Source organism: Sphaerodactylus townsendi, linkage group LG11 (assembly GCF_021028975.2).
Source record: "Sphaerodactylus townsendi isolate TG3544 linkage group LG11, MPM_Stown_v2.3, whole genome shotgun sequence".
Taxonomy (NCBI): Eukaryota; Metazoa; Chordata; class Lepidosauria; order Squamata; family Sphaerodactylidae; genus Sphaerodactylus; species Sphaerodactylus townsendi.
Genome location: NC_059435.1, coordinates 39579471 through 39606595, shown reverse-complemented (window position 1 = coordinate 39606595; position 27125 = coordinate 39579471). Strand labels below are relative to the sequence as shown.

The window sequence follows — 27125 nt, the reverse complement described above, 5'->3', positions numbered from 1 at the left end:
TAATAATGTTCATTTAAAAATACATCTTTTGGTTTAAATAGGGATGAACAGATTTTTCCTGTTCAAATCCTTTATTTTTATGACGTTTATTTTCACCCTTATTTCATTTTGATTCAGTCAAGCACATTTCTAAAGTCCAGAATTGCAACGTGTCATTTATCCAGATTACCATTTTCCTGAATTTGTTTACATCTATCTCTTACGTTATCAGTTTGCATGTGTGCATTTATAAAATGATGCAAGAAAGCAATCTTGATGATTACACTAGAGCCGTTTCCGCACGGGCATTAAATGGCGGCCTGGAGACGGTAAAAACGCCGTCTCCAGGCCGCCATTCGCACGGGGGGCGCAGCTGCAACGCAGCCGCGCCACCCTCGCGCTGCCCGCCCGGCCTGAAGCCGGCGTTTTCCCAGAGCGCTTCCCAGCGCTCTTTTTTGGGAAACGCCGCCGTGAAGCCGCTGCCGAGCGAACGGCAGCAGCTTCACGGCGCCTCCCCCACCCGGCACTTACCTTGTCCCCGGGCCTCTGGCGCGTCGCCGAGGCCTGGGGACACGCCCCCTGCCCTGCGCCGCTGGAGCAGGCGCGCAGGGCCAGGGGGGCATGTCCCCAGGCCTCGGCGATGCGCCGGAGGCCCGGGGACATGCCGGGTCGGCTGGGCGCCGGCACTCCATGGCGCCGGCTGCTCGGCTGTTCCCAGGACCGTCCGTGCGGACCGTCCCAGGGTCGTCGTGCGGAAAACGGCCTCAGATTCCATTTCCGTCTTCGTGCGGAAACGGCCTCAGATTCTTTTTATATGGTATTTTATGACTCTTCATTGTTAACACTCCACAGAAATATTTTTATACAGTCTTATGTACAGTTGCATCAAAATCACCTTTTCTCAAACAGCATGTAGTCAGGCTGATGTATAGATGACTATTCCTCTTTTTTTCCTCCTTCCCCTTTCGGTCAGATTTTGGACCAACATATTTCAGTTCTCTTCATACTTTTTACTTCATTTGCTTTCCTGTTGGTTGTCACATTTGTTCTATATTAAAATCCCTTAGAATGTTCAGTGTAAAGTACTGATATTTTGCAAAACTCTCTTAATACATACCAGTGCATTGATAAAACATCACCTCCACCAGCTTGATCATTTACCAATGCACAAGTGTTTTGCACAAATGCTAGAACATATCTGGTGACACACTGACTTTTTTGTGCACATGGGGGCGCTGCGCATCACCACCCAACTGAGTGGTGGTGGAAAACTCCCACTGGTGGCAGGTGATTTCCCTGCCACTAGCAAGAACATGGCAAGGTCGGCCCCATTGCAGTGGTTTTGGCTGGCCCTGCAGTGGCAGCTACCTGACCGGGTGCTGGTGGCCACCATTCTACTGGAATCCACCAAGCACTGGAGGCCACCATGCAACTAGCCCTAGTCCTGTTTTTGCAGCCGCCATGCAACTCAACCACACTGAGAGAGGATTCTGGGGTAGGGAATGTGGAAAGTAAAGGTAGGTTGGCAGGTTGGTCGAAAGGAGAAAAGAAGAATTGGAGCTACCAGGGGCTACCAGGAAAGGAAAAGAAGGGCATAGGGGAGATATCTCTCACAAGTCCTCAAGGGTCTCCCACTTGTACTTTGAAGTCCTAGACAAATTCCTGGTGGGAAGAGAACTTTATAGAAGTCCCTGTATTGCTGCTTCTCCTTAACTAGGCATTTCAGCTGGAAATGGAAGGGCACCCCTGACGTTCCTGAACAATGGGACTTGAAAAAATATTAAGGAGACACCAGCCACAGTTCACTAGAGAGAAAGAATGGAAGTAATTTTGTCCAGTTTCCACCCCCAGGCCAGCAGATATTTTTAAAGATAGTACAAGTTCTTGAACTTCTGGAGTGGTTGGTGCCACATCCTGTGATGAAGTCTCAGCTGTGCCACTTTGTTGCATGATTTTAAAAGACCATCAAAGAGCACTCTCTTTACAGCTCCTTCAGTCTTCTCTCCACCCACCTGAAAACCGGAAATCCTCTGTCCTATACAGCTGGTGTCATGTTGTCTCTGGAAGCCACCTACTGCCAACTGACTGGCGGCATCATGAGTAGGAAGACCTCATTTCTATGTGAGGAACAGTCCTCCAAAATGAAAGGTGCCATAATGAAAAGAAAGTATGAAATATTCATAAGCAACCAGGATATGGTTTAGTTAGGTAGAGGGCAGAATGGCAGCAAAGATAGAGATGGTGTCACTAGAAGCTATTGATGGTTGAACCCAAAATAGATCATAGAGAACTGAATAAAATGTCTTCAAGAGCGACTGAAGAATGGAAACAGGAGTATGCTTCACCCTGAATAGGACCAAGCTGTCTGCTGTCACTGTGTTTCCTTGTCTTTTTAAACTGTAATTTTACAGACTTCCCCTCATTAGGCAGGTCACTATTTCACTTTTTAAAATGCACACATAAATAAATATACACTGTCCTGACACTGGCCTGGATGGGCCAGGCCGGAACTCGTCAGCTCTTGAAAACTAAACAATGTTGGCCATGGTTAGTACTTGGATGGGAGATCTCCAAGTCTAGGGTTGCTATGCAGAGATAAAGGTAAATGACCCCTGTGCGAGCACTGAATCATTACTTTAAAAAATATTTTGTATTAATTTTCACAGTACAATTGACAAACAAAATATAGAAATATGAAATTGGGGAAAAAAGAACAAAAAGAAAATTTCCAAGAGAAAACAAAACAAAACAGAAAAAAGTAATACACCCAAGAACTATACAGATATAGCTATAACATATTGAATCTTGAAATAACACATCTAATATTATCAGAGAAACTCTTATACAGTTTTAAAATTCACTACCTTCTATCAACTGTCTCTGCAGTATCATTACAGAGTTAATAATCTTTCAGTTATTATTATTATTTTTACATCATCGATTCTGCTTCAAATAAGAAATGAAGTTCCCATTTCTCGTCAAATTCATGTTTTGACCGCCTATTTACCAGGTTTGTTAATTCAGCCATTATAACATATTCTCTGATTTTATCTTCCCAAAGTTCTGTATTAAGATCTTTATCGGTTTTTCAACAAGATGCAATTATTACTCTTGCTTCAGTTAATAAGTGCCAACATCGTTAAATTAAGCTTCTTAGGAAGGTTTTCCAGTAAGATACCCAGCAACATTGTTTTCACAGTAAGGGGAAATTTTAATTTAATTTTTTTTTGTATTTTCACGTGTACTTCTATCCAAAACTTCTTGATTTTTTTTCAAGTCCACCACATATGAGCACTGAGTCATTACTGACACATGGGATGATGTCACATCACAACGTTTACTAGGCAGACTATGTTTACTGGGTCATTTGCCATTGACTTCCCAGTCATCTACACTTTACCCCCAGCAAGTTGGGAACTCATTTTACCAACCTCAGAAGGATGGAAGACTGAGTCAACCTTGAGCCGGCAACCTGGAACCAACTTCCATTGAGATCGAACTCAGGTTGTGAGCAGAGCTTTGACTACAATACTGCAGCTTACCATTCTATGCCACGGGACTCCCACTATGCAGAGACGGGCAATGGCAAACCACGACAGTTTGTCTCTTGCCTGGAAAGGCCTGTGGAATTGCAGTAAGTCGTTTGTCATTTGTGACATGATTTGTGACACTTTCCACCATTTTTCAAACACATAAATAAATGAGGTGGCAAACAGATTTGCCCAAGACCATAACATGAGTCCACACCAGAGAATGGTCTTGATTGCAGATATATTGTTTGAAATTTAAGTTGCTGCACAGTCAATTCACTACTTATTTAAGAGACTAGAAAGTCACAGGCATTGACTTTTCTGCCGCAGTCACCTGGTACAAATCACTTCAGCAAAATGTGACTTTGTCTTAGATAATTTTCCAGCCAACTCTTTACATTCATGATGTTTAAAAGCAAAGTACAAGTTCAAATCATAATAGAATGGAAAATTATTTTTGAATTGTTCTCTCAAGATTTCTAGAAAGAGATAATTCGAAGACTACATCAGACATACTGCAAGCTGGAAAAGTGGCCGCTTGAAGGCAGGGTAGACGTGGCAGCCCACAGAAACCAAGGGAAGAATCCTGAACACTTTCCAGTGGATTCCAGCCACTTGATCACACCCAGCTGAAAGGAGAAATGTGTCAAGCCATAGTGGTTAGCATATTGGGGTCACTGCTCCTGTCAGTCAAAGATCAAATAGTTCTCAAAGGGAAACAAAGCTGCTGTCATTTTCCAAAAGAGGACTATGGGGCAGCTGGATCAGGGCTGCCTTAACATATGGGCACTCTAGGCAGTTGCCCAGGGGCCCCATGCAAACCTATGTACATTGCGACTTGCTGTCGGTAAATAAATAATTACAATACTAAGCTATAAATATTTGTCACTGGAAAATGTGTTTTATTAAAGATAATGAACAGTATTGTTAATTTTTATGATAACAAGTGGACATTGGCATTTGCCTCTATTTAGTATTGTGGTCAACCACACGTTCAGGTATGTGTATGTGTCGCATGCACTACATAACATAAAAGTGTATATATTAACATCACTTCAACTCACTTGACAGTTAATAGCAATGCTATTGATTACATTTACATGCCATTGGTTATTAGAGATTGAATCTGAGATCCATTATGAACACTTGCAAGGTAAGCACATAGTAGTTATTCAATATTACAAATGTACTGATCATTTATATTTTTATTCCTGTGAGTGGTTGTGTAGGTAGGGGCCCCAAGACACTGCTTTGTGCGGGGGGGGGGGACGACTATAATGCCACTACGACAGCTCTGATGGGATCAGAAGGCACAGCATCTGAACTCAAAGCCTTGTGCTTCATCACGAGTGGTGGGAAACGTACTTTGTGCATGGTCAGAGAGGCAAGCCCCCCCCCCCCCCATGAAGCTCATTCCTTGTCAGGAGTCCTGGCTCAGTTAAAGCCCTGGGGACCTCAAACGGGTTGTGAATCTGCGGCAGTTGTTGGGAAGCACACCACTGTCCCCTCCCGCAGCCTCCCTGCCCGCCCGGTTCCAGTCCCCAAGGGGTGGGTAATGGTCCCTTCGCAGCTTCCTTCCCGCGATTCTCCAGACCCGGAGCTATTTTTCCAGGCTGACTCACCGGACTCCGCGCAGCGCCCTGTCATCCCCGGCGCGGCAAGCTGTTGCTTGTGCTAGCACTGCTCTCTGGTTGGCGGAGAGGCTGGCGGGGGCGGGGCCAGGGCGGGACCCGCCCATGACACGCCCCTCCCGGCCCGGACCCCCGCTCGGCTCTCTGGCTCGAGCAGGGACCGCAATGATTTAGAAGTTCAGGAATCCCACGTGACGTCACGGAGGGTGATGTAATGCTTCTCTAAATAGCACGTATTGTAACCTTCTCGCAGTCCAACGTGGTTCCTTCAGCCGGGCTGCTGGTCCCTTCCCTTCTTGCACTTGTCGGGTAAGTCTCTAAAAAGACGGAATCGCCTTTTTGCGAATTTCAACTTTGCAGCCAGCCGCGGAAAAGTTTTTGTTTGCAGCCGGGCCCCGCTGGTGTCGCTTTCTCCCCTCCCTCCCGTTCGTTGCTTAAGGCGCGTGTGAAGTCAACACAACAGAGACTGGAGGAGAGCAAAAGAAAACCCAGAGTGGGAAGAAGGGGAGCCTGTTGTGTGCCGCGGTTGCTCCGCTCGGGATTCTCCCCCGATCCTTGCAAATTGCGCCTGCGGGGGGTGGGAAGCGGCCGCTGGGGCTACAAGTGTGCGGCTCGGCGGAGCGGACCGGGAAGGTGTCGCTGGGATGTGTCGGGGTGCGTGCCTTGATCCCGCCGGCCCGCGCGCGGTGACAACAGATGGTCGCGCCTGTGAACGGGGAGGGGGGAAAGAAAGCAAACTTCTGGGCTGGGGAGAGTTCTGGAGGACCGAAGGGGGTGCACTGGAAGCGACTAGGGCACCTCGGCGACCCCTTTCCTGCCCAACCTGAGCGAGAGAAAGTTTGCCCGAGGCGGGCGCCTTGTCCAAAACAGGTAGCGAAAGTGACAAGGCAGGCTGTCAGGACGCCGCGCGGGTCCCCGTGGTTCCAGTGCCCCCAAGAGTGAGCCCTGCCTACTAACGCCTGCTCCTGGGGCTCACTCGGTTGTTGAGAGCAGGGCTCTCTGTGTACGCTCAGAGACTCTCTCTCCCAAGGCTTGCATCTGAAAGCGAGTCTCGACGGAGTGGTGCGGGGCAGAGAGAGAGAGAGAAAGAGAGAGAGAGAGAGTTCCCAGGGGACCCCCCCTCCCCCGCTGCCGTCTCTGCAAGAAAGCGCGTGGCTAAGTTCCAGGTGGGCGCCTTTGGCGGCGGCGAAGAGGGGTCGGATCGAGACCTCCAGCTGAGGCTGTTCTCCCTGCCTAGCGCGGCTTCCCATCTCCCCGGCTGCCCGAGTGACATCGCTGTCCCTCGGCTCTCGGGCTGCCTCCGGGGAGCTCCAGCTTTGGGACTTCCCGGGCCGGCGGAGATCGAAGTTTCTTCTGGCGCGCAGCTTTAGTCGGGCAAACTCGGCCCGCAACGGAGCCTCTCCCCCCCCCCCCCCCCCAAATTCCACCTCCAGCCCTCAGATGGTCCCCTGTTGTTTTAAAAGCTCTGGAGTCTGCGGCTGTGTATATTTGGTTGTTAGGTGGTTGCATCGCTATGTTGTGCGTCTCTCTCCCCCCTCCACACTCCGAGTCGCCCCCGCCCGATCTGACAGATCTCGGCGAGTCGGATCCCGGGCCATTACGTCATGCTGCAGGCGAGTAAGTGTCTCATGGAAGTGCCGAGAGTTGGGGAGCTGCCGGGGGTGTCTGGGGCACCGTGACGGTGACCTGGTGTCCGACCTACCTCTCCCTCCACCCCCGCTTCTCTTTAGCCCCACTGGCAGGATAGTCACATTAGCGATCCCCCCGCCCCATCCCCCCCCCCCCCCCCCGCTCCCTGGCCAAGTTTGAGCCTTCCCGATCCACCAACGTTTCAGGCAAATCCCTGCCCGGGAGAAGCTTGGGCCGCCAGCATGCTGGACGCGCGCTTCTTTGAATACGCAGCAGAGAAACGGAGGGGCTTGCAGGGGGCGGTAGGTAAGTGGCTGGCGGGACCCTGGAAATTCCCATGCCGCCTCCGCGGACCGAAACGTTTCGGTCCCGTCTTGGGCTTCCTACCGGGCATAGTTTGGAGAAAAAAAAGGATCGGGCGAGAGAGCTGCTTTTCTGGGTGTCCCGGAGAGGTTTCGCCCTCAGGACTCGAACGCGCTAGCGCCGGGAGGAGGGGGGGTTGCCACAGGCCCGGGGCATTCCGCATCTTCAGCCCAGGATCCCCCCAGCCCAGTTGCCAGTAGTCGAACTTGGGCCCAGGCTAACTTGAGCCCCTCGGAAGCTAAGCAGGGTCGGCCCAGGTTAGGAGCCCGATGGGAGACCCCCAAGGACTATCGCAGAAGCAGATCTACCTCGGTTAGTCTCTTGCCCACTGGCTCCTTGCGGCTAGAAGTCACTTGATCCACACGTGCACAAGAGAACTTGCGATCGAGGTGGAACTCCCCAGGGCGGCGGGGCCACCAACTCCCTGGAAAACTTTCCCCTTGTCAGAAACCGGCGCGCGCCCAAGAGCTCCGGCTGGACGGCTCAACGATTCTAGGGCCAGCAACCGGAACGAGCGAAGGGACTGGCGGCCGAAGTTGTACAAACAGGCCTTGGGCGACTGGACTTTAATGGGATCACCGACCAGGACTTTCAACAGCAGGGGTTTGCGGGTGGAATTGGGACTTCTGATCCCCTGCAGGTTGCAAAAAACCCAAAAAACCCTCAGAGAAAAGTGTGATTAATGATCAACGATAAATGATTAGTGGTTTTATTCAAACTGTTACCTTTGACCAGAAGCAGGCATCAGAGGATTAGGAGGCTCTTTTAGATAAATGCTCATTAGTGGAAGGGGGAAATCTAAGATAATAGGCAGGCACACAGAGACAACTTTCTAGGAAAATTGTTCCTCTCTTTGGAATAATAAGCTCTGCTCACAGAAAGGGGCTTTAATTTAAAAGTTGCTTTTATCTTGTAAATCAAAGTTGGGTGTAGAAATTCGCTGGGCTATTATAGCCTAGATTTTCCCATATCCACGGGATGCAGATTATCCCAGTAGTGATCATTTCTTTTTCATTTAAGGAAACAATTGAGAGCTTGAAAGAAACCCAGCAGTTGCCAAGTGTTAAAAGTCCAAGGGGCCGAAGGTGTCCCCTTGGCGGGTAGCACAGTAAGCCCGCTGCCAGTGAACTAGACGGCGCACTCCTGTCCTAGAGGCGGGGAGTGCTAGGTGGTGAATGAGCACAACCTGTAGCAGCTTGCTGTATGTCCTTCAGCACTTGCCACAAAGTTGACTCTGTCCTGGATTTGAGGCCAGACTATTCAATACATTTGAAGTCACATTTTCCTAGTCACTTAATCAAACTAATTAAAGGCTACTGGAAAAATTAGTCTCACCACTAAAATAAATTGGGGTGGGGGAGGGAAGGATGGTGGGTGGCAAGTTCCACAGCTACAGTGCTTGTTTTAAAATAGTTATAACGTTAGATCTGTTTCTCAATTGATTTATCAAGAAGGGCAGGCTGAATTAAAAACATAGAATCAAAAATATTAGTTGCATGGCTTTTACTGTTGGAAAAAGGAGGGGGATGGTGTGCTTAAAGGAAAGGCAGGTTGATTCAGATGTCCTTGATCATGGTAAGGCTTTTGTTTTTAATGTCTATTGTTATCTCTTTATGTATTTTACATACATGGATGATAGAAAACCGATACGTCGTAAAGTGCCTATTGTTTTGGAAACACATTTCTGTTTGTAAACTTGCACGTCAGTTCCTTGATTCCATTCACTGGCATGAAAAGGGTCAGCAAGTCAGTGGCAGGTGTTGCAAATAATGGAAATTGTTAGCCATATAAAAGAAAATGATTAACGCTTAGTTTAAAATATTGAGGTTGAGCTTTGTTCATCAGAAGGTCCCCAAGGTGCCTGCCTGGATTTTTGTTTGTAGAATAAGTTTGGAAGAACAACAGAAAAGTACTGTAGGAATCTTTGTAATTTAGGAATTGAATATGAATATAGATGATAGAAATGAGGAATTATAATAGTGGTATATTGGAAATCATATTTGTTATATATATATATAACATATATATAATCTGTAAACTGAAAGTAATTATTGACACAGCAGACTGTATCAATAGAGCAAGAGCTGGTCTCCCTTACTTAGAATGGAAATTGGGGGCAGAGAATGAAAATAAGTGTAAATAAAAAAACAGAAAGAATTAGGTAAAGTGGGCTTCCCAAACTTTACTGAACCAAGAGATCCTAAGCAGAGTGACACTCTTCTAAGGTCACTGTCGTCAATAGACCTAGAATGAAATAATTCTGTGTATGATTACGCTGCATGACACTTGAGAAAATGCTGCATACGTTTGTGGCACAGGCATTTTGAGGGTATCATTAGGGATCTTTGGAGTCTCTGGACACTTGAAACTACCTGTAGGTAGGTCATACTTTTTAAAAACAGTCTTTAATCACATTGGCCCTTAGGTTGGCTTTACAAACTTTCCCCATGGAAATGGCATTCAGCCCATGTACAATGCTCAGTCCCCCATGCATTTTATGCTATGAAACACAGATGAATATAAATGTCACCATCAGTGCATCTGTGAATTCTGTGTTTTTTTCCAGCCTAGAAATTTTATCATGTTCAAAAGAGCTCTCAGCACTTGTTCACAGCAGGCCTGTTTTGCTTTCAGTGGTTTCAGAGCACACTTCCAAAATATGTACTTGGAGTCAGGATTGGCTACAGCTCTCTCGTGTATGTTCAGTGGCTGCCATGCCATCACCTCTGTGTAGTTCATGAAATTGCCTTTGCTTGGAAGGCAGTAAGCTGTAAACTCACTTAAAATGCTTGAGAGCTACTCCTTTGCAAGTCTTAATTTTACAGCTTGCTTCAGGTAAAGACAAAACAGTACTTCAAGTCTAACCGTTCAACACTGAGTCAATGTAATATGAAAGGGACTAAGATTAAGAAGCCTCCTAATATTTATTATTGCCACATTCTGTGTAGCTGGACTATACTTTCTTTCCTTAAAATGTACATTTAACCAGTGAATGTGTGGTTTTTCTAATTAATAATTAGCAGGGTTTTGCAAAGGCCTTGGCAGCTACCAAACTCTTTTTGGTGTGATCATTCTTTACGGTAAATCCTAGTCTAGTTTTACGTGACATTCGTGAAGTGCCTTCCTGATGAAAGAGCAAATTTGTTCTGAGTTATACTTAACAAGGTTTAAGTTCCGCCCAAGGTTTTTTTTTGCCAGAATGTTTCATATTTGACTGATAAATCATGTAATGAAGTAAGTCAACAATTATTTTCAGTGAAACAATGTAGAATTTGGTTTTCATATTTATTGTCTAAAACTATATTACCTAAAACTATATTACAACAAAGGGGGTGGTTTTCCAAAAAACCCCAAACCAAACAAACAAGCCCCGCTGCCTATTCTGCCATCTGTATCCGTTAGCTGAATGATTTACTGGCTTGCGTTTTTGGATATTCACTGTCTTTCTCACTAGACTTCTTTAAAAACCCATCAATAAGTGAATTAATTTTTGTGAAAGCATTGAAATCTATTGCTATTCACACACTTGCTAGTTTAGCTCCAATCGTAGATTATTTTCCTATTTCATATTTAAACTGAAGTCCTCCACCTGTAGATTTCAGTGTATGGTTCTCATGCCAGAATTAGTGTATGAAGAGCTGTCCTGGATTGCACTCCCACACAAAATTAGACTACTTAAATTACACTGAAATCAGTAACTGTGGTCTACTTGATGCAGAACATTGCAGAATTTTATTTTCTGAAGACTGCAGTTCTTGGCTGTTGTATGGTATACCACATTATTGCTTCAAGAGCTAACCCAGGAAACAGGGCAAACATCTTTAAAATAATGTATTGTCAAAGGCTTTCACAGCCAGAATCACTAGGTGTTGTGTGGTTTCCGGGCTGTATGGCCATGTTCTAGTAGCATTTTCTCCTGATGTTTCACCTGCATCTGTGGCTTCTGAAGATTCCTCTGAAGAAGCCAGCCACAGATGCAGGTGAAACGTGAGGAGAAAATGCTACTAGAATACGGCCATACAGCCCTGAAACCACACAACACACCATCTTAAAAATAAATAACAAGTATTTTTTCCTTCCAGTATCTTTTGTTTTACTGCTTGCTTTTTTCATTGTGTTTTTTCTTCTATTATGCTTCTTCTATTCTTCTATTATCGGGTTTATTTGGGAGAAAAGTGGGGAATAAATATTCCAAGGAAAATGCAATATTAACTTATTTTGACTCCATTTTGTGAGAAGCAGATGATAATAATAATGCAGATGTGATATTAAAAACCGTAACTTTAGGTATGTACGCTTTACTACTCACCAGTCAATGCTGAGCACACATCTATAACTTTTCTTGCTTATATCCTTGCACTTCAGTGTTCCTTGGAAATAGTTGATTGAAATGTTATTTATTTCTAGTTGAAGAGATTTAGAATTACTGCTTTAAACAGTGATGACACTAGCCATTCACAATATAATTCAAAACCCTGAGACAATAATTGACTCAGAAGAGTGTTCACTGGATCCTCCCCATTTGTGAATTTGTGACTTGTGATTTCACTTGTGATTTCATAGTGTGCAGCCTAATGACAAGCTATGACCTCTAGTCTACTTTTGCTTCCATTTTATTTTGCAAGAAATTTGGCTGCTACACTACTGGGAGAGAGCTTTCCCCTATTTGCAGTTTCTTTGCTTTCCCATATTTGCAGTTTTTCCATTTGTGATGATCCCAGGAATGGATCTCCTTCATGTTACAATGGTCTACTATAACACTGTTTAGGATTGCACTTTAAAGCCTTGTTTACATATCTGGGTTTCTCACAGTGTAATCCTTGCCAGGTTACTCCTCTTGAAGACCATCCATTTCAATGGTCTTATACTAGAGTAACTCCACATAGCACTGCACTAATCAATTTTTAGAACTTTAGAGGCAATATTTTGGTTTGTTTTAATTACTTTCAATCTTTAAAAGAAATAGTAAATACATCTGCAAAACTATGTTTTCCAATAAACCAATTGGTAAGGCACATTACAAAACAGAATCTTAAGTAATGACTGTAAGGAAACATACCCAGCTAAAAATAAAGGTGACAATAGGATGTGGATGCATCTGTGTAATATTTTTGCATTCCATATTTACCCATTTAATGGTTTTTAAAGACTGAGTAAATCTCCAAACTTAAATTGTTATGCCTCTTATCTATATTCCGTAATAACAACGACTGCTTAATGGGGAATAATGGATGCTAACACTGTATTGAATTTTTATGATTTAACATCTGTTGCTGAGATATGTTCAAGCTTGAGGCATCCACCACTTTTCCAACAACAGCATATCTTATACTTCCAGTAAAGTTCTTTCTCTTAATTAAAAATTGGAATTCCAGTTTTAATGAGTGAAATTTTTGGTCTGCCCAAGGTAACTTCAATAGAACATATGCACATATGGTATTGTCCAAAGCAGTGTCCCTTCTGTACATTCTAAGATAGTATATTATTAACAGCATGAGATTTTCTAAGCATTTTTGTGGTGTCTTTTGAGGAGTTTCAAAGTAAAATATTTAAAGCTGACTATGATTTCCTGACCTTATGAGATGTGATGGTTTAATTCTTGTTTCTCTCTCATGCTTTGAAATTCCAAGAAGTTAATCCTGCAAAGTCGTTTCAAATAAACATTTTTTGTACTTACACTAATCAGTGTTTGTTTTAATTTTCGTAGAACTTTAGTGTTTCTGTGTATCAGGATCTGCCGTCACTTTAATTTAGGGGCAGAATCGAAAGATTGTTCACTTCCCACTGTGCACCTACATGGATTTGCATTTCTCTAGCCACACCGCCACACTATGCCACAAGACAAGGAGCTGCAGTACAGGATCTGCTGATTTAATATTAAAAATCCAGAAGTCCTCTGACTATTAGCAATCTCTGCGGCACACCAATAGTAGTTAACTAGACTGTATACAAGGTGGCCCTGAAATACAGAAATTTAGGTTCCTCCCAAGAAAATGTGTTTCTCTGGACCGATAGAAGAGAAATGGGATAATTTAGCTAGAAAGTCACCCTGAACTGGTTTCCGAGAGTTCTTAGGTAACATAGTTAGCCATGTTTGGATAACATATTTGAGATGACTTGTAAAAATGATAATCCTCACATATTTGTAATAATATTTGAAATTGTAAGCCAGTGTAGACTGTCACTGTATAGGTTCTAACTGCATGAGTCTGTGTACTGATGTTAAGTAGCTCTATTTACACATTATTGTAACATGTATACTGTCCATGTATACTTGATTTTTAAAATATGTGCAGGAGTAATTCTCATGTTACTTTACTTTGCATTACTTTTATTGGATTTATATCCCACCCTACACTAGCTAAAGTTTGGGCTCAGGGCAGCTTACAGGTAGTCAACATATAACATATACAATCAATGTGTAGTACTAAAATGTACAAATAATAAATAGTACAATAAGCAATGTAAATAATTTAAATCCAAACAATGCTGTGCAATTGATACCATACCAACTCCACATTTATTCAGGTACTGGTCTTTGGTTTTTCAAGTGCAAAATGAATGTGTGTTGACTCTTCCTAATGACTGGATGGATGCAGGTACATGAGTTCACTGTAACAGAGCTACTGATGGCTGGGAAACAGTGTACAGATCACATGTTCAGAACCTACACAAATGTGGCTTGTGCACAAAGACTCTGTTCAGAGGTCAAATGAATATAGGGTGGGGCAAAGACTGGTTCTGTTCCCTTATCATGCAACCAGTCACCATGACTCTGTTTGCTGAACTGGCTGATTCGTCACTTAAGAATCAGATGTTCACCACCAGTGCTGTAGGAAGGGAGAATGGCGACCAGGGTGAAATGGCGCTCCCCCACGCCTCCGCCCCCCAAATACCTCTTACCTACCTTTTTAAAGTGAAAAAAGCAGCCTGCTGTGGTCCATGGGGACTGCTGCAGGTAGCCTGAGGTGGCCTGAGAAGAGGGGTGGAGAGGGGTGGGGGAGCGATTCTCCACCCTGCATGGAGCGTTTGTCCTCCGTGTCCCATTGTAACTCCGCCGCTGTTTCCCGCCAAAGTGAGGGATTGTTTCCCCCAAATATGTAGCCCACCTTCTTCAGATGGTAGTTGGCAATATGTCCGGGTGAGGCCATAATGACCTAGTCAGTTTGCATTAGGGTACAGAGCAATAATGTAATGAATAGGAGTGGTCCATGCCTCAGTCTGAAGAAACTATCAATCCCTGTCTCACGTTATTCTTTAGATCCTTAGCATTTTGCAAGGTTCACAGGCATAGCAACCAAAGGGAAGTTCTTAAAATGAGAGGTTCATCCATTCTAAATAAAAGCCCTAGTTTTTAAAATTAAAACTTCAATGTCACAATTTTCTTTTTTTTAAAGACAGCGCAGACCAGTGCTTCAAGTAGAGTGAAGCAGCATTCATTGGCCCATACTGGCTTCAGTCCTGTTTTCTTTTCCCCAGCCACTATGTGCCGATGGCTGAAATAAGCATTTCAATTTATGATAATTATTATGAATAGAGAATCATAGGGTTGCAACAAGTCTACAATCTGCAGACTACACGTGATCTTGCATATGTGAAGCAAGCGGGAAACAGCTTCAGAAACTACAGCAGTATTGCTCAGATCCCTGATTACTCAACTCTCGTTACTTCAAATATTTACTGTACAGCCTGTCTTTAATATCAGACTATGGAAGACAAATAGTTCTTTTATATTTATTTGTTTATCCTATTTATTTATTGTATTTGTATGCCAATTTTGGCCTATCAGACAAACCATTTTCTGATGCAGCCACATGGAAATAAACTCCTTTTTTGTTGGTAATATGCAGTGATGTTTGTCTCATTTAGACATATTCTTTGTAACTGCATGTCCAAATGCCTAATTTCTATGTTTTTTGAATAATTTAAAGGCTTTTTGGACAACCTATACAAAAACAATAAATTACAGCCTTGTCCTTGCAGAGCCATGCCAGCTCAGTGTTACAGAAATGCTGAGCTGAGAGTTCAGAATTAGTGACAGTTTTTTTAAAATCAGGTAGGCCGAAGTCCACATTCCTCTATCATCTGGCCTTCTACTCTCTACCAATGTCTAGATTCTTCAGACATCACAGGTGCACTACTGACGGACGATGGCTTCTATTTTTTTTGCCCTCATATCCTTAAAAATATCAGTGGTTACCCAAAACATTTCTTTTGAACTCACTTTTTTCCTTATGCAGCTATTACAGTTTGAATTCCACCATTTTCTTACAGTCCTGAGCACCTACTGCTTCCATTTAGTCCTAGTTGTTGGCCACTAATAACTGGGAGCTGAGGGTAAAGGCACCATTAAGGATCTACCATTTAGTACTCTACCATTTAATATTCTGATCTTAAACATCATTACTTGGGAAAATCCTGTCGGAAGTCACTTCCTTGGTGGGAAAAATTCACCCTGTCAAACTGTACAGGAACTTGGGGCTTTTCCACATGATTTGTTGTTGTTGTTGGTTCTGGCCCCATAGTTCTTCAGTTTATCCCCTGATTTCTGCATACCTTTTTATGCCATTCGTTTTCAATTTTTCATAGTTTGGTTTTTCCCTGGAGTTTCTTCAGTTCTTTTGAGACCACTTTTACCTTGATGTTTTACTGGAAGCTTTTTGAGTCACCTTTTTCCTCGTGCATAATGTATTGTTCAGTTTTCTTTGTCTTGTCCCACCCACCTTCAGCCCATTTTTCAGTGATTGGATTGTTGTGATCAAACTATTCCACCTCCTCCTTCTCCACCCTAACAATGAGTGGTTTCATTTTCTTTGTTTTAGAATGATACTAAATATAGTTCTGTAATGTTGTAACAATAGGCTTGGCAGGTTTTCTGAATTCCCAATGGTTGTTTTTTTTTTAAAGCAAGTCTCTGTCCCTTTCCTTCACAGATATATAGGGGCAAAGGCATATCACCATGAGGTAAGGAGATAGAGGTTTTTTTTTTTTAATGAAAGCTCAAAATTCAGAGAACCATCTAAGTCTATTTTACAACCCTAGTGATATATCAGTGTTTTAGTGTTATTGAAATAAGGAGGGGTATCTTGATGCTACCAATGACACTGCCAATGGTGATAGCACCATCCCTTCAAAATCCTCATTACTGAAGGCATGTGTGGAAGAACATAAACTGACTCCACATCTGCGGAGGAAGAGGAGATGTGCAGAAGAACCACGTGTAAACTTGCAGAGTGACAATGCTGCAATGCTTGCTCAGTGACTGCCAAGAAAACCAGGAGTAAGTCAAGTGTGTAGAAAAGTCCTATGTATTCCTGAAGTAATTTAAAGAGTATACTAATTTGTTCAGGTAAATGGCATTGAGAAAGGGAGTGTTTCTTTCCACAGTGTTTCCCTGAGCCAAATTCCTCTTTTTAGACTCCTGGAAGCTTAGTGGCAGCGGGGGGCGGGGCGGGGGGGGAGGCGAATGAGGCTACAATTTAGATTGGAAATAGAGCATGGAAGGACAGTGTCACTTGTTGAATCAAATTAACAGTTTCACATGGTTGTGTTGAGGTGAAATTCCCCCAACCCCTCTGCTGCCCTGACACTGTGTTATTCTGATTGCCGATCTTCTGCTTGTTATCTGGTTGGGTCTTGATTAAGACCAAGTGTTCTGAGGCTAAAAACTAGCTGTCAATTTCAAGCCCTTGTCTACATCAAAAGGTGCTTATTGAACTTTGCATAGCTGTATTTTAAACACTGGGTACACTCCAGATTAAAGAAGCAAATTTAAATTCAATGGATTTCAGTGGAAGAGTTGTGTGTGTGATTTACCTGAATCATGCCCCACAAAGGTGTTTATAGAATGGAAGAAACAAAGTCTGTTGCAACTGCTGTCACCGCTTGTTTGGAATCCCATTGGCCTAATTCCACTGAAGATTCATATCAGTATATTTAATCTGAAGCACGGATCGTTCATATTGGGCCAGAGTCCAAAGAACAGCAAAACTCGTCTTGGGAACTGAAAGGGGTTTCAGACTTCTTGTTCTCAAACATTCTGCAGGGCAACTTTTCCTTGAAACTGACTGCAGTTTCAAAAGCAGCTTGTGATCCAGCTCAGGGTTGACTCAGCCTTCCATCCTTCTGAGGTTGGTAAAATGAGTGTCCAGCTTGCTGGGGGTAAGGTGTAGATGACTGGGGAAGGCAATGCCAAACCACCCCGTAACCTTAGTCTGCCTAGTAGATGTCATGATGTGATTCCACCCCATGGGCCATGGATCAATAACAATCCAGTGTTTGCACAGGGGGGCTACCTCTACCTTTTTTACTGTGTGAAATGCTAGAGAGAGTCAGCTATTTAAAAAAATAATCCCTAACACAAGCCTGTTGTACTAGCTTCACTATGGTGTCATCCTAACTGTAAAATGTACACTTCTGGTTTGCTGTTAACATGCTAAATATGTTGCGATCCCACGATTTGCGCACAATGTCCACATCTTATAAAAATCAGCGACCCCATGCAAAGAAAATAACCCTTGCTGAAATATCATTGAAACTAATGAGACAAAAGTATGACTAACTTTATTTGGACAAATGGTTTGTTGTAGCTGAACATCTTGTAGACTAGAAGATTCTGAAGGAATTTCAGCAATAGTGCTTAAACATTCATATAGTGCGTTTACATGTTCAAGACACTTTATATGCTTTATTTTCTTATTTACATACGTGAAATTTCTTTCAAAATTATGTTATGGTTGCAAGGCATTTTGTCTATTCTTTGCCAGGGTAAGCTGTGAGGGAAAATAATCCTGGAAAAGATCTCCACTTCTCCAACCCCAAAGGAGAGGCAGGCAGCATATCCTGTCCAGCTAGCGGGTTGGGTGCTGTCTCCTCTCTCTCACTGTACAAGGCTTGAGCAGGTCAGATGCCCCCTCCACTCAGGTCTGGTGCTGCACATTGATTTTTCCCATGTCAATAAATAATGGTAATATTTAATGGTAAGTGATAAAAGATAAGCAGAACGGGATTAATTCAGTGTGTCTGAAACGTATGAATGTAACACAGACTCATAAAAAGAACCCAAGTGGATAAAGTTAGTGGTCTGTCTTGTTCTCTGCTGTGACCTACCAGATGTCTGAGATGACCCACATTTACCACAAAGCTTGAACTACTGATAAAATATGATGGCACTTCTGCTATTTGCTAGTGTTGATAAATTGTACATATGTAAATTATTCTCAGTGCTGAAAGTAAATTACTTCTTTTGCTAGAAGTGTGTAGTCTGAGTGCAGACATTCAAAGTGGTCAATGGTCACATGAGAAATTAAATGTACTCTATAGTCTGTAAGGATGTTATACAGTGAATCATCTTTTATTCGGAAATAAATCCCCATGGGAAAGTGTTCAGAGGGCTGCAGCCTTAACATGATTCTTTCGATCAGAATATGTTCAGATGTGTCTAACTATGGCTCATTCCGCACAGCATATATATATCAAGTTGCAATAATTATAATGAATTCATTTTCCATTTAAGGGAAAACAAATTCATTTATAATAATTGCAACTCGTTATAAATATGCAGCGCAGAATGAGCCTATGGTGAGCTTTTCATTCTACAATTTGGGTGAAAATATCCACAGAGCATAACTAAGAGGAGAATTGTGCTCAGTATTTTTCTTCTGTTTGTGCAGAATATTTAGAAGGAAGACCCATTGTGTTCAACAGATCATACTTTAGGGTGGTCAGGTCTCCTTCTTCAGATAGATCCCGCCCGGCCCTGCCCCGCCCGGCCCCCTGGCAGCCTTGTTCTTCCATCGCCTTGTTCTTCCATCGCCACTCAGTAGGTAAGTGGAAGAAACAAGAGGGAAGATATGTGTTGCTTTGATGTGCAACATCACTCCTGGTGCAAAATGACATTGTATCAGGGTGATGCTCTCAGATACCTCCAACTCTATAGTTTTATCATAGAGTTTTGGTGGAATCATAGAGAGTTGCTCCAACACAATGATGTTACTTCTGTTTTCATGCCAGAAGTGGTGACATGCATCAAATCAAACATATTTGAATATCCCCAACCCCAGAAACCTGAGGGTGGCCTGTGCTGTGCTGGCAGCTGTATCATACTTCCAAGTAGTGGGCCGAACATTTTAGCTTCGCACTTACTACAAATTACAATATCCTCAGGGAGCAATTTTAAGCAGGTCCACTCAGAATGAAGTCCACTTTTATTCAGTGGGGTGTCAACCCAGGAAGGTGTTCTTCGGCTGCAGCCTCTGGATTTTCTATGAGGACTTTCAAATCAGATCAGGCTTGCTAACCTCAAGGTGGGGCCTGGAGCTCTCCCAGAATAATGCCCGACATTCACACTACAGAGATCAAGTTCCCCTGGAGCAGCTTTTGAGGGTAGACTCTATGGCATTATGCACTGCTGATTTCCCTGCTCTCCCCAAACCTCACCCTCTCCAGCCTCCACACCCATATCTCCAACAATTGCCAACCGAGAGTTGGTAACTCTGTGTCACAATACATGTTTGCTGAAAAGTCTTTCCAGCAAACTCACAAACTTTGTAATATGTAGTGAGGCCCTTATTTATTGTGTTTCTCTCCCAATTTATCATTCTTTGAGAAGTAAGAGGCTTTCTAGATTACTCCATGCAATTTGAAAATTACTATCCTTATTTGCCGGGGGGGGGGGGAGTCCAAGTTATTTTCCACATGGCGACTGGCTTATGTAGCATCCTGGTTGCTAGTGCTGATGCACTAGGCTTCCATGTGATAGGTTTTCCCGGAGCTCCCTGTTCTGGTCCACTGGCAATAGACATTTTCCTACCACAACCACCCTGGGCCACCAGAGCTTTTTCAGTTTTTTAAAATAAGTAGCAGAATATTGTTATATGAACCCAAGGCAAATAACCCCTTGTGGAAACTGTTTTGGCTTCTATGATGTACAACACAGTTTAAATGCTGGAGCATTTCTTGTCCATGCATACATAATATATAGATAAATTCATAACAAGAAATTGTCCTTTTCCAATTTATTTCATTCTTTTAATGTATGGTTAGATCCCCTTCAGTATTTTTCCCCCATTTGTGTCATTCTGTTGATTCCCCTGAAAATGTGTTTGTTTAAAACTTCTCAGGGACACCTCAAATCAATAAAAAAAATTATACAATAGACTGTTCCGTGGGGCATCTAAGGTTTATGCCCTCTGAGTTCAACTGTTTGGGAAAGAGCCTTTCAGATTCCAATCACTGGCATAGAGTTATTAAAACCAAACTGTTATTCCTTTGTCAAAAATTGTAAAGGGTGTTATTTATAAGAGGCTCAATATAAGATAGAACATTGTATTAGTACATTGTTTTGTGTTGTCCTTGCTAACTCTGCAACTGACTAAACCATTATATTCTCTGAACATTGCCTTGCTGAGATCATCCATGACAATGGGGTAAAAACAAACGTGTTTTAACACGATAAAGTCACTATATAATTTAAGAGTGGTGCACTCCGCACCAAAGCCTGTGTTAATATCAACTCTAGTTACAGCAAACAAAAAACACCTGCTTGGCTGCCCTCCTGCCAATTGAAAAAAAATAATTCTAGAAGACGGAATGCCTCTAGGAACCCATTTCTGCAGTGTGCTGAGCATCACATATCCCAGCTTGCAAAGTATCACGTATTCATGCCATAATAAATGAGAACGCATAGTACTGACTATTCCTCTTAATCATCTCCTTTCCCCAAAGGTCCATAAGATTTCCAGGGAATCTTGTAGGCTCATTAATTCAAACACTTGACATATATTTGGGACTCCTGTTTTCTTTGTTTAAAGAATCAGATGTCATCTTCCTAGCAGACTGTTACAATAAAGTCAACTTCAGTTTCCAACTGAAAAATCTTCCTCTTCCCTCGAGGGTAAATATAAACTTTCGAGTCTAAAGAAAAACCTGATTTTTAAAAAAGAAATAATCTTTGTTGAAAATATATTTTTCTTTTTCTTTTTAGAACCCTGAAACATTGGGATAAAACGATGCACCCAAATGGTAACATTACTTCTTAGCAACTCTATAGCAAATGACAAAGCGCACTTCTCTTTTAAGAAGGCTTTCTAGCTCTTGAAGCAAGAGGTGGTAGACTTTAGTTGAACTAGCTGCAAAGTAGGAAATAAACAACACGCCAAAAGGATCTCATTGACCTATGTCAGTGACATTTTTTAATTAATAGACTTTCAGTGATCATAACCCCTTCAGTTTTTTGGGATTTAAAGATTTGTATTGTCCTGTGTGGTTACATACCTGTGCCTAATACTGCAATCCAAACTTGATTTTCTAGGAAACCCCAATGAACTTGGTGGCACCTGCTTCCAAATAAATTTGCTTGGAAGCAGACTGTAAATAGCTCATAGAAGAGAAAGAGGGGGTCATGCTTTCTAAATGTAATAAACATTTGTGTTAATACTGAGAACCGATGAACTTGTCTCCACGTGGGAGTGGATAGAAAGAGAAATCTGATGTAGTGACTGATAGTGGTATCTCAGGGAGGTTTAAGTTCGTTCCTACCCACACCTGCTCTAGTATGTAACAGGGCCAGGAACTAAGCTGCCAGTCTTTCTGTTAGCTATCAGTGCTGAGATCAATGAGGATACTATCTTCCCCTCCTCCAGCTTTTTATATATTGAGGTCCCACATACCTGCACTGTGTGTCCCTCAACTGACAATAAAAGCAGATAGACAAGATGTTTGTCTCACAATATTTGCTTTGTGCTGATTTGAAGCTGGGTTTTAGGGAGAAGGAAAAATTTGTAGCCACTTGCTAAAGGGAGGAAATGCAAAAGTCCTAATTTGAGAGCCAGAGTTGTTGTAATGGTTAAGAGTGTTGGACTAGTTAGTATCTGAGAGTCCTGGGTTCAAATCCCCACCATGGAACCCTGCAGTCATACTGTCTCAGCCTAACCTACCACTCAGGGCTGTTATGAGGATAAAATGCAGGAGAAGAGAATTATATAAGCAACTTTGGGTCTCCATTGGGGGAAAAGGTGGGGTATAATGAATTAAACAAAAATCAAGACATCTGCAAAAGATGTCTTGCTCATTAGCTTTGCAGCAGCTAGTGGTTGATCAATGATTACAATTTTCAGTTTGCAATAATCATATCTTGGCTTAACCTCACTGGCTACAGTACTGCCACAGATTAAGACAGACTGCAAGGCGTGGCGTAGTGGTTAAGAGCAAGTGCACTCTAATCTGGAGAACCAGTTTTGATTCCCCGTTCTGCCACTTGAGCTGTGGAGGCTTATCTGGTGAACCAGATTAGCTTGTGCACTCCAGCACATGCCATCTGGGTGACCTTGAGCTGGTCACAGTTCTTCAGAGCTCTCCCAGCCCCTCCTAACTTACAGGGTGTATGTTGCGTGTGGGAGGAAAGGAAAGGAGATTGTAAGTCCCTTTGAGTCTCCTAACAGGAGAGAAAGGGGGGATATAAATCCAAACTCTTCTTCTTCTTACTTGACGTTTGTTAAGTCCTAGTCCTAGTCATGGAATGTGGTATATTCCACGTTTGTAGCAAATACTGATTTTTTTTTAACCAGCTAATTTTCATATTTGCAATATAATGCAATTTTGAACAAAGATTTTAGGAAAAGAATAAGTTAAAATGTAGGACTGGGTGGCTTTTGGCACCATCTTTTCTAACTATAGGAACTAGTGATTGAACGTTCATGGGTGCTTAAATCACAGTGTAAAAAGGTGTTCTGATGGAACTGTGCTTTGAATCAACATGTCTTTTTGTATGATGTGTAAAAGACACATACACTTTACTATGTGTATCAATAATCAATGAGGGGTAGAGACAGTAACTGAATATTGCAGCAAACTCAACATGTATGTTGGTCAGAACAAAGTCTGAAAATCTGAAGCAGAGAAGTAGTAGATTACTAATGGATTGATATTGCTTTGCAAATGTGATAAAACAATTCAGACCTCCAACATCCATTTGAATGTTAGCATAGATGGAATTCAAGGAGCAGGGCTTATTTTTCCTTCTTAGAATAAACCATCATTTGTTACCACAATCCTCCTGTGAAGAGCTAATAGACTTTGACCTCTGTTGGAATGTGCTCTATAGGAATAAATTCTTTCCTGCATCCCATTACACAGTGTTGTATGTCATGCTGACTTCCCTCTTGTGCTATTACCATGCCATTTAAGGAACTGCAAGGTGGGGTAATATCACCCTTCTCTCAGTGTGTTACAAACCTCATGTGATTATCTCACGGGATCATTTGTAGTTTTGACCAGTTCAATGAGTGGCCATTGTTAAGAACAATAAAATGGATCTACATCTTAGGTGCACGTGTCAGAGGCACCAACTCTTTTGTGCCAAATGGGCTGATCTGCATGGTTATTTTTGATATCTTTATTTTGAGAAACCACAACAAAGGATTCAGCTGATGTCGTACCCTGGAGTTTCAATACACTATAGGTGTCTTTAAGTGCAGATTCTAGCTCAGGCAAGTGCTTTACGTGCTTTGCCCGCATCTCTTCAGCAGAGAAGACTTATTTTAAAATGTGATCCTTCCTTATAAATACCCACATAGGGGAAGCAAAATACCATTCAAGTTTTGCCATTTGACACATATTCATACAAGCTGACCAATCCTAGGTTATCCTCTGGAAAAAGGTAGCACAACGTGTCTCCTCTAGCTAGGCCATTCTTATTTTCTCATGTTGTCAATACGGCAGCAGTTCTCAGAGGCTTTCCAGGCTGTGATCCATCCAGACTTCATATTTAGCAATATAGTAGAACTATATTATTCCAGGGATCCTCAACATTTTTGAGCCTAAAGGCACATCTGGAATTCTGACAAGGCCTTGTGGGCAGAGCAACGAAATGACTGGTGTAAAATGGCTGCCAGAGGAGGTGCAGTCAGCTACAGAATGATTGCACGACTCAAATTCAGTGACAGAGTACAGATCCTTGTGTGTGGTAGCATCTGCTGCCAAAGCAACATTTTTTTAAAAAAAAATCTACACAGCCAATATCTCCAATGAGAAGCTTTGCTGGGCAAAAGCTTTACCTGGCCCCACGCGCTAACTAAAAATACTTGGTGGACATCAGAAAAGGTGACAGGGAATGCTATGAGGACCTCTGAATTATTGTATTCCCACAGAATGCATAGGAAGTGGGGTAATCCAAGCAGTGGGGGAAATGTCATGCTATTTGAAGATTTTTTTTCCCCTCAGCAAAGCTGGGAAATGCTTTTTGTCACCAAAGAATCCATGCATCCATTGTGTGTAGATTGTGGGTTCCTGCAATTTTGTGAAACAAAAAATGAACCTATTAAAAGACCCTGATAATTAAACCTGTTTACTTCGAAGTAAGTCTCATTACTTATGCATGCTTGGGAGTAGTGTGTGAATTTGCTGTGTCCGTGTGTAGTGAGTGATGAATTATTCACAGTGATATTACTCATCACGTGGTGACCAAAAATATTTTGTGTTCTTTCCAATTGACAGCAATTTATTGCCCAGAATGTTGGAGTTTTTTTTAGATTAGCCACTGTAAGTTTGCTGATGGATTCTTTCATTTATTTAGTAGCTGTTTTTCAACAACATATATGGAAGAAGATTCTCCATCTGCTGAAAAGTTTCAAATAACCTGTTTCAAATATTTGCTATAAGTGCATTGTTTAATGATAATCTTTTCTCAACATCTTCAGTATTTTTCCTGGAGTCTCTTTTGAGATACCTTTATTTAATATCACTAGTGATCACTATGCAGAATAACCTTTGACAGGATCTGTAACTATTATTTACTGCTTTTCACAAGGTTAAAAGGTTAGTTTTGACAAAGGGCAGACATTAGTGACTTTTGCTTCACGAACATGTCTTAGAGTTCATAAAACATGGAGATGGGTACTGAAAATATAACTTTTTAACCATTTTTTTACTATAGATGATCAGGCTGATGGTCTTTAGATGCTATATATCACACTTACGCCTTCAGAATTTGGTGGAACTTTTGGAAGAGCATTTAGAACTTTGTTTAGACAAATTTAAACTTTGTTTAGACCTAGCTATTCCCAAAATGACTCCGCAAAATTTTGAAGTTTAACATCCAGAGATTTTCATCCATTCCGCATGAGCCCTGCACTTACACACAGCCATACCTGGTTACAATACTTTTCTGAACTTTTTAATGACACCTCCTGTATTCCAAATCTTTACAGCTCCCCTCAAATAGGAAAGTATCCTGAACGGCCCCTAGTTACTGACCAAGAGGTCAAGGAGCTTATAGCTCACCTCAAAAGGTGTAAATCTCCAGGTCCTGATTCTCTTCCCCCTGAATTGTTTAAGACCTTTATGGACTGGTGTGTCCCTACCCTTGCCTCTGTATTTACTTCCATTAACAAAACAGGGGAAGTACCAACGCTCTGTACAGAGGCAATTATTGTGCCAATCTTCAAAAAGGGAGGCTACTTATTTCCTACAAACTACCATCCAATTAGCTAATTATCTATCCTGGGGAAGTTGTATGCCAAGTACTTACTAGATAAACTGTCCTGCTGGGTAACCAAGAATAATATACTTGGACCAAAGCAAGTTGGTTTTCAGAGGGGTAATCCACCCTTGACGATTGCTTGGTCCTGACTGATTTCTAAGTATACCAGGGCAAATAAGTCCAAGCTATATGCAGCTTTTCTCAACCTCAGAGCTGCTTTTGACTCTGATAAACCTTTTGTGGATAAACCTTTTGCTGATAAACCTTTTGTGGAGGAAGCTTGAATGCCTAGGTATGGAGAAAAGACTTCTCTCTTTAATCATTGCATTTCACTCTAATACAACGTGCCAAGTAAAGTGCAACCCAGAAAGCACTCTGACCCCTAAAATCACATCTAATAACAGGGTCAAGCAGAGCTGTGTTCTTGCACTGATTTTTTTAACTGCCTTAGTGCACTCTTTGAGAGGGTATGATATGCACAGCCCTTATCCTGGTAACTCTAGGATATCTCTTCTGCTTTATGCAGACGATGCCATTCCGTTATCATGAGCCAAAGTGGGGTTAAAGCATCTATTAACCAGCTGTGCCAAATACTGTAATAACAACAACTTTGAAATCAATTATTCCAAATAAAAAATCATGGTGTTTGCAAGCTTGTGGTGCCCTTCTAACTGGTCACTGAATGGGGAAGCACTGGAGCACTGGTCACTGAATGGGGAAGAACTTTAAATATCTGGGCTTAAGTTTCCACTACAGAGCAGGCTGGTCCTCCCACAAGAACAGAATAGTTGCCACCAGTAAAAATACAACCAACATTATCTTGCATTTCTTTTACCGAAAGGGTCACCACCAGTTTCTTCCTGTGGACCCTTAAGCTTTTAATGCAAAAGTCTGTCCGCAACTTTTATATGGTGTTTCTTTTTGGATCCAATCCTGGAATAGAAATATCAAGTGGATCCAATCCACCTTTTTGTATAAAATATTTGGAGGGACACACACTGTTCCCTATTCTACCTTGTGCCTAGAAGCTGGACAACATCTTTTGGAGACGTGGGCTTGGTGTATAATGTTCAAGCATTGGATTCAGCTTTGCTTCAGGCATGTGGACATGAGCCTCATTGCCCAGGATTTAACTTTTCTGCATGCTGCGGAATGGTGGAACCACATAGAAGTGAAGCTCCATGCCTTGGGCCTGCCTCCCGATGTTATAGCCATGCTCCCTCCCAATGAAATGTTCTCCACTGTAAAATCTAGACTTTTTGAATTAGAACATCAGGAACTGATTGCTTATGCAAAAAAGTTCTATTCTCTCCTCTCCCTTGGCATCCCTAGGCATGGCTAGATATTTGTTCACTCTTTTCGATCCGGAGCACTGACGCGCAATCACTTTGGCCAGATCCAATGTGCTTCCTTGTGCTTTGAGGCTCCAAAACACCTTGAGCGCTTTTGCATCTGCACGTTGAAAACTGCAGAATCAGTACATCATGTTCTGTGTTATTGTCCCCTTCATAACAG

General features: G+C 42.4%; 1 protein-coding gene and 1 long non-coding RNA gene across 4 annotated transcripts in view; one reads left to right on the top strand and one right to left on the bottom strand.

Annotated features, from left to right (window-relative positions):
• Window positions 1-3733: 3733 nt before the first annotated feature.
• Window positions 3734-5162, bottom strand: LOC125440694. The gene is made up of 2 exons (XR_007245733.1): window positions 5132-5162; window positions 3734-4138 (listed from the first exon to the last, which is right to left on the bottom strand). It is a non-coding gene; the product is annotated as an uncharacterized LOC125440694 (long non-coding RNA).
• A 173-nt stretch (window positions 5163-5335) lies between these two features.
• The window catches only part of CREB5 (cAMP responsive element binding protein 5), a 285186-nt gene continuing 263396 nt past the window's right edge, over window positions 5336-27125 (top strand). For 2 of the 3 annotated variants that reach the window (XM_048511158.1, XM_048511161.1), the window contains exon 1: window positions 5402-5449. The gene's annotated coding sequence lies outside the window, so the exon portion shown is untranslated. Of the gene's footprint in view, window positions 5450-27125 lie in introns of all 3 variants that reach the window. The other variant, XM_048511159.1, reaches the window with a different exon arrangement.